Source organism: Dasypus novemcinctus, chromosome 5, assembly GCF_030445035.2.
Source record: "Dasypus novemcinctus isolate mDasNov1 chromosome 5, mDasNov1.1.hap2, whole genome shotgun sequence".
Taxonomy (NCBI): domain Eukaryota; kingdom Metazoa; phylum Chordata; class Mammalia; order Cingulata; family Dasypodidae; genus Dasypus; species Dasypus novemcinctus.
Genome location: NC_080677.1, coordinates 147,430,401 through 147,437,588, shown reverse-complemented (window position 1 = coordinate 147,437,588; position 7,188 = coordinate 147,430,401). Strand labels below are relative to the sequence as shown.

The 7,188-nt window shown below is 40.0% G+C and overlaps 1 long non-coding RNA gene across 1 annotated transcript in view; it reads left to right on the top strand.

Moving 5' to 3' along the window:
* The first annotated feature begins 360 nt into the window (after nt 1–360).
* LOC131278562 (uncharacterized) overlaps nt 361–7,188 on the top strand; it is a 28,135-nt gene continuing 21,307 nt past the window's right edge. Inside the window, exon 1 of the long non-coding RNA XR_009185929.2 lies at nt 361–459. This is a non-coding gene — a long non-coding RNA (uncharacterized lncRNA). The remainder of the gene's footprint in view (nt 460–7,188) is intronic.

Sequence of the window (7,188 nt, the reverse complement as noted above, 5' to 3'; positions counted from 1 at the left end):
TCACAGGTTGAGTTCTCTGGAAGCATACATTGAGACTGCGCTTGGGATTCAAGGTATTTTTTAGATATCAACTCCTGTGAAGGAAAGGAGCAAGTAGCAGGATTGGGCCGGCAAGAAGTCACACTGCGATGTGTCCTGCATTAGACTGGAATGGCATCCCCGCTGTGTTTAGTCAGCAGATGGCAGCTGCCCTGGGAAGGCGTGACCTCAGGAGAGGAGCTCCTCCGCGGCTGAGGCAGGCCCTGAAGGAGCTGAGAGCTGGAGGCTGCCTGCTGAGCTCACTTGCTGCCACTCTGCAGCAAGTCCTTCCTAGAAAGGGACCTGGGCAGCTCATCTCCATGGTTACCACAATAAATAACTGCCAAACAAAACAGAAGGTTATGTGAAGAGGCACATGAAGAGTGCAATCGACTCCTTTAGGAATTCAGAGCAGAGGGGAGAGAAGGAATTTACTTTCAGGTAAGGTTGTTGGGGAATGAATGCTTTATAGGGTAGGTAGAATTTTAATTGACCTGTGAAGGATGAGGGGGATTTAGCTAAGCAGAAAGGTGCACTCAGAGAGCATCCTAGGTAGGATAAAAGGACATAAACAAAAGTGGAGAGATGGGAATTCACATTTAGGAAATGCCAAATAGTCCACCAGCTCTACAGTAACTCACATATATTTGAGAGGGGAGGCAAATGGGGCTCAAGAGACTTAAGCTCATATAGAAAAATTTGAAACTTATTATTGGGCTTGGGGGAGTTCTGAAGGTTTTTTGCATCACTGGGTAACATACTTAAAGTGTTGCTTCAGGAAGACGATTATGACAATACTGTTCCTTATGAGGTGGAGGAAAGCACACTTGACTTGAAATGATCAAATACCTGATTTCCATCCTGTGTGACCACACTAGCAGGGGCAATCCCTGAAGGTTTCTGGATCTTAGTTGCTTTATCTGTAAAGTGAAACTACTAGAAACTACCCATAATCACACATGGAATTGTTTTGGTTAACATGAATGTGACCTCCAAATTCAGATTTACAGAATAAATGGATTGGGTGTGGGCAGGACTATGTCTATTTTACTGCAGAGTACCAAGGACCAGTAGCCACTCAACAAATATATATTAAATGAGTGATGATTTTAAGAAATGAAGAGGAAAGATTTTAGGAGATAAATTTAATAGTTGAGAAGTGAGATGATAAAGTCCTAGTAGAGGAGTTTGAAAGGGATGATGCAGCTAAAAGAGGAAGACACTTCAAAGGAATTGTTTACATGACTTGACAACTCATTAGATACAGGGTCAGGGGAAGGGATGGGAAGAAACGGAAGAGTCCATCGGTTTGGGACTAGGCCATGACCACGCTAGGCTGTTTATAATAAGCTGCACTCAGCTTCTATCCACCAATGAAACCCATCCTGGTTTTGGAAAAATCCTCTATGTTGTCCCTTGTGACTAAGAATCCAATAAACTTGTTACAAAGTTTACAGAACAAGGAAGATGTTGGCTATATTAGGAAAAATTGAGTTATCAGGCAATAAACCAAATTTGCATGGGCTATAATGGTTTAACTTTAGGTAGCTGCTTCTGGAAATTTAAGCTTGAATCTCTCAAGGGAAGCCTGGGTGTGCTAAACAGACTTGAGGGCTGTATGCATACCGGAAGACCAGAGACTGAACGAATTTGTCAAGTGTCCCTCACTTCCAAATGGTTACCATACATCGTAGACCTAACTCAACTTTTCCATGCCCAATGTTACTGCATTAGTCCAAAAGTCTCCTCATTTCTCCCTGGATTACTACAACCTAAATATCAATGGGCTGTCTCTAGCATTACCCTTCTTAAAGCCATTCTTCTCTCTGCTACCAAAATGACCTCTCTGTATCATCTGATGACACCCTTCCCTGCTGAAAATTCATCAGACTCTCCATTTCCCTCAAGATAAAATTCAAATTCCTAAGCATGATATAATAATCACATCATTATATGGCCCTTGCTTACTTCTCCCACCACTCTGTTGCTCATACCCTATATTCCTTCCATGCTGACTCTTGAATCGTCCCAGATAGATCAGGTTTTCTTAGGTTTCTTTCCCTGTGCACCAGCTGCTCCCTGGTGAGAGTGCATGTTTCTCCTTCACCTGGGTAGCTGCTGTGTATTCTTCAATACTCGGCTAATTGGCATTGCCTCCAGGGAGCTTTCCGTGATCAGCCAGTTAGGTTTATCTTCTGCAAGCTCATATTTTTCACAAAGCACTTTTCACATTGACTGTAATGTTGACTGGCTACCAATTCATCCCACCCAATAATCAGAGAATTACAAATTTAACTGTCTTCAAGGATTGGGCAGGAAACTTAGATCTTTAAAGCCTCTAATGTAAGGCAAGAGGATTGATAGGAAATGTGACACACTGGAAAGATTATCTCCTATTTAAATTCAATCAAATAAAGAAAGGAAAAAAAGGAAGCCACCATGCTGGTTAAGGAAACCCTGTTTAGTAGAATAGTTTACCCTCATTTGCTGCAAGTTGTAACACCAGTGCTAGACAGGGACTTCCTAAAGGCAGCAACTAGAGAAAGAAATGGGTGTTTTTGAGTGAATGAAAAGATACACATCAAACACCACCACCTTCAAAAGGTAAAGGACAGAAACATTGAAAAGTTAAAGAACAGAGAGCAGATGTAGTTCAAGGTGTTGAATGCCTGCTTCCATGTACGAGGTTCCAGGTTTGATCTCCGATACCTCCTAAAAACAAAATGAAACAAACAAATGAAAAAAACAACTTTCACTGGTGAGTGGATGTAGCTCAATGGTTGAGTGCCTGCCTCCAATGTAAGAGGTCCTGGGTTCAAGCCCCGATACTTCCTAAAAAAAAAAATTAAAGGACATAACCCTGACAAAAAAGATCCAAACAATGAGTAAGAGACAAAGGAAAATTTGTGTAGAGCATTCTCACAGTTATGAGGAAATTTTCAAGACTGAAAAATTGACCAAAACTATCAAATGCTAAAGAGGTATCAAAAAAGAAGTAATTTTGAGAAAAACAAGTACACACACACACACACACACACACACACACAATTTTCCCAATATAAAAAATTTAAGCCAAAAAAGTAGATGTAAAAAGCATCATTATACGGATTATTTTCTACTTTCAAAAGACTGTTTTAGAAGTATGGTAGGTAAGAAGGCAAGGGAATGAATAACTCATGAATGGGAGGGGAGATAAATACAGCATATATAGATTACTCTTAAGAGAAATTAGACAGTAGAAGGAGAGAACATATGTTACTAGCATAGGAGTTAGCTGTGGATGGAAGTGGACATGAGGGATATGAGAATATAAAAGTCAACTTGTCAAAAGAAAGGGAGAGATTAAGAAAGCCAAAAAGAGTGATGAGGAAGCAAATGAAGAACATTTGAGATAAAGGGAAATCAAGATATTTGGAAAAATACTTTGCAACCATTCTTGTTATAGTGATTTAGGCAATGATCATCAGTGGATGCTAAAACAATGGGTAAAAGAACACTTGTGAGACAAAATATTTACACTGTCTCAAACTATCATCACACTTATTATTTGTCAATTATACACCAAAGGATTCCCTAACACTGGAGAAATTGACAGCTGCCACATTAACTATAATTTATCTTACACTTAATATTATCAATAGTGGAACAAACTGACATATACCTTCTGATGTGATGAACTGAGAACAAAACACTATCTCTAATGGAATATTCTTGCCAAAAACATTTAACCCAAAACTAATCATGAGAAAATTGTCTGAAAGATTCATACTGTGGGGCATTCTACAAAAGAACTGGCTTGGATTCTTCAAAAATAACAGTCATGAGAGACAAAATGGAAAGAAAAAAAGTCCAGGGAACTCTCCTAGATGACAGGAAACAAGCCAAATAAAAGCAGTACATGATCCTTAACTGGAGTCTGGATGGAGGGAAGAATAGTTTAAAAAGTCATTTTGGCATAATTGAGAGAAAATGGAATATGGACCATATATGATATATATATTTTTATATCACTGTTAAGTTTCATGAGTGTGTAAATAATATTATGATGTGGTACATGAATGTCATTGTACCTAGAAGATAAATCCTGAAGTATCTCAGCAGAGAAAAGTGAAATATACATCTGCATATATAGAGATAAAACAAATAGGCTAAAATGTTGGCAATTGGTGAACCTAGGTAGATGGGTTTTCATTACATTATTCCTTCAAGTTTTTTGAATGTCTGAACATTTTCAAACTAAAAGGTAAGAAAATTAAAATTTAAAAAAATTTTTTTAAAAGAACTTGGAAAGGAGGAAAATAAAATTTGGGAGAATGGAAGTACAAATGAAGACTTGCATTAGTCAGTCTACTTTGTACAAATACTGCCCTTTGTTCTTTTAAAGGTATTACCTAATTAAAACTTCCTAATACCTTTTCAGGATTGAGGTTGTTATTCTTATATTATATAAGAGGAAATAGAGGCTCAAAATCATTTAAGAGCTAATAATTTACAGAACTAATAATTGCAATAGGTAGGTTCAATTCTAGGTCTACCTGACTCTAAAAAACATTCTTCCCTTTAACGTGTGCTGTTTTTCTCTTGAAGTGAAACTAACACTCTAGTTGGTTTATGCAGAAAAGAATTAAGCAGTAGGGTTGCGGGTGAAATACGAGGTGGCTGGCAAGACTGAAGGAGTAGAGTTTAGGGTGAATACCACCACAGAATTTCTTTGCCAAGGGAACTGCTACCTCTGCCACAGTCAGGAAGCTGGGAAATTGTAAGTCTAGGGCCTCATGATCTATGTTGAAATCCATACTAGCAAAAGAGATGCCCTTGCCCTGCCATTTGACACCCACATCTTGAACTTCTATTCCATATTTCACAGGAAAATCAGTCCCTCCCTCAGCCATGCTTGCTGGAGGAAATATCAGAAATTACAGGAACATCACTTCTACACTGTGGTCTTCTCTCCCACCTTCCAAACATCATGTGGACACCTCTGCATGAAGGAAGCTAACTCACATGTGCACCCATGACTGCAATGAAGTTTGTCAATTGTAACTGCAGTCTTGAGTTTTCTAGCCTCTACTCCTCACAAGAAGGTGTAGAGTGGAATTGTCTAAAGCAATCTGCCATATCTGCAATACCGCCTCATTGTACTTTCTAAAGGTACAGAAAAAAGTTGTAGAGAAAGAGGGAAGGTATTGAGGGGTCAAATATCTGGAGATCATCCAGTCCGGTTCAGTTAGACACACTGACTGGTAAAGATGGAGAGAGCTAGAGGTAGGGGTTGGACTTTGCCCCGTGGTGGGAGCTGGCTAAGCCTCTCCATCAGGCTGCTGTCAGCATGCCTGAGGCTGGCGCTTGAAGTCCGCAGGGTAAGCAGTGGAGAAGGGAAGATGGATGTCAAGTGGAGAAGATCCAGGACAAGTCAGAAGCCACAGCACAAGCTGGAGCCCACGTGGGTGGACTGAAACTCTTATCCGTTCTTGTTGTTCCTGGCCTTTAGAGGGTGGGTATCCTGTGGAAGCAGGAGTCCTTCATCACAGATCTAAATCTTCACCCAGGAGTCAGAGAATTTGAAGGGGACCCTGAGGGAAAGTAGAGCAGGTCTGGCTGCTGCATCAAGCTATCAAAGCAGGCCAGGAAGTTAGAGACCATGTGTGAGCTACCAATGGCTGCTGCTTTACTTCTACCCTCCAAGTCTCACCCAACAATCTCCTTTGTCGTCTACCCTAACCAGAAATATTAATATATAGGAAAGGGAATTCTGGAGGATGTAGTTCAGCCTAGACAAGCTGACATTTTATAATGCCACTACTGTTGTTGATCTTAGTCTATTTAAACATTAAAGTAGAAGTCAAGTATGAGTTGGTAGTGGAGTGAAAAAAAGAAAAAAGGAGCAGAAGACATAATTGAAATGAAAGATATTCAATAGCAAGAAGCTGGTATGTCAGATAATTTATTAACATAGTTACTGAAGTCATTAAAATGATGCCGGAAGGGAAAGTTCTTTTCCATGAAAGTCTCTATGAGGTTAGATTAATTGTGACTGTATCTAACTGAAAACCCAAAAGGTGTCTTACAATAGGGTTTATTTCTCTCTCACTTAAAATAAGTCTCCTAGGGCTAAAGTGACCAGGCTCCTGGTTTTCTGCTTTGCTCTCCTCAGTACACACAGTTCACTCTCAGTGCCACTCTATGACCTAAAAATACTGCTGGAGCTCCAAGCATCATTTCCATATTCCTGCACCATGTAGGAGAAAAGGGGGTGAGGTACCCCAAAAAGGATATGTATCCCAGTTGAATCAGCCACCTTTAAAGAATTTTGTTCAGAAGCTACTCCCCCAATGACTTCCTCTTCTGACTCTTTTGTCATCATTACCAAGGTGACCATATATTTTATTCACAAAATGGCACATTTTTGAAAGGGAAGGATGGCATTATTAATAATTATGACAGTACACTAAGCTTAAAAAAAACTATCCCAGGCAAACCACAAACTATGATTAACACTATCCCTAGGAAAGAGGGAAACAGTCTTTCTCCTGAGCACTTTTTCACCCCAAATAGATCAAGTGTGCTATGAGCAAAGAAGAAGGGATGAAGAACATTGAGTAGGGAACAGGCCATCTCTGCCATAAGGCCCACGTGCAGCAATGTCTTTCTAAGAAGTGGCTGAAAATCCGCTGTTCGAATATCCCTCATTTGTGTCTTCTCTAATTCCTCTCTAAAATCCCAGGGGAGAGCACATTCAATCGTAACCTTCCGAGGCAAATGGTTCTGGCATGGCATCATTTCAACACCTGGTGGCAGAGACAAGGTTACTCTGAGAGCGTGGGCCTTTACTGGGATCAGAGAGATGGAGGAATTCTTCTTCTCTACTGCCTTGGGGGTCAGAGAGAAAACTCATAGTATGGGTAGAAGGAGACCTTTGCCAGTGCTGTTATGCAATGGAGGACAGCAAATGGGTAATGTTATCTATACATATATTGATAAACCACCGCAGCTGATTTTCTGGAGAGAAGACTAAGGTTGTCAATGTGAGACTAAATTAATCTGACAGCTACAGCAGTACAGACATTTAGCATATTAGTTTAATAGGAGTGCCATGCTAAACATGGACAGCCATACTTGGAAATAATGAATCAATCTGTTGGATCTGTACCCAATTAGAAATGATTATTC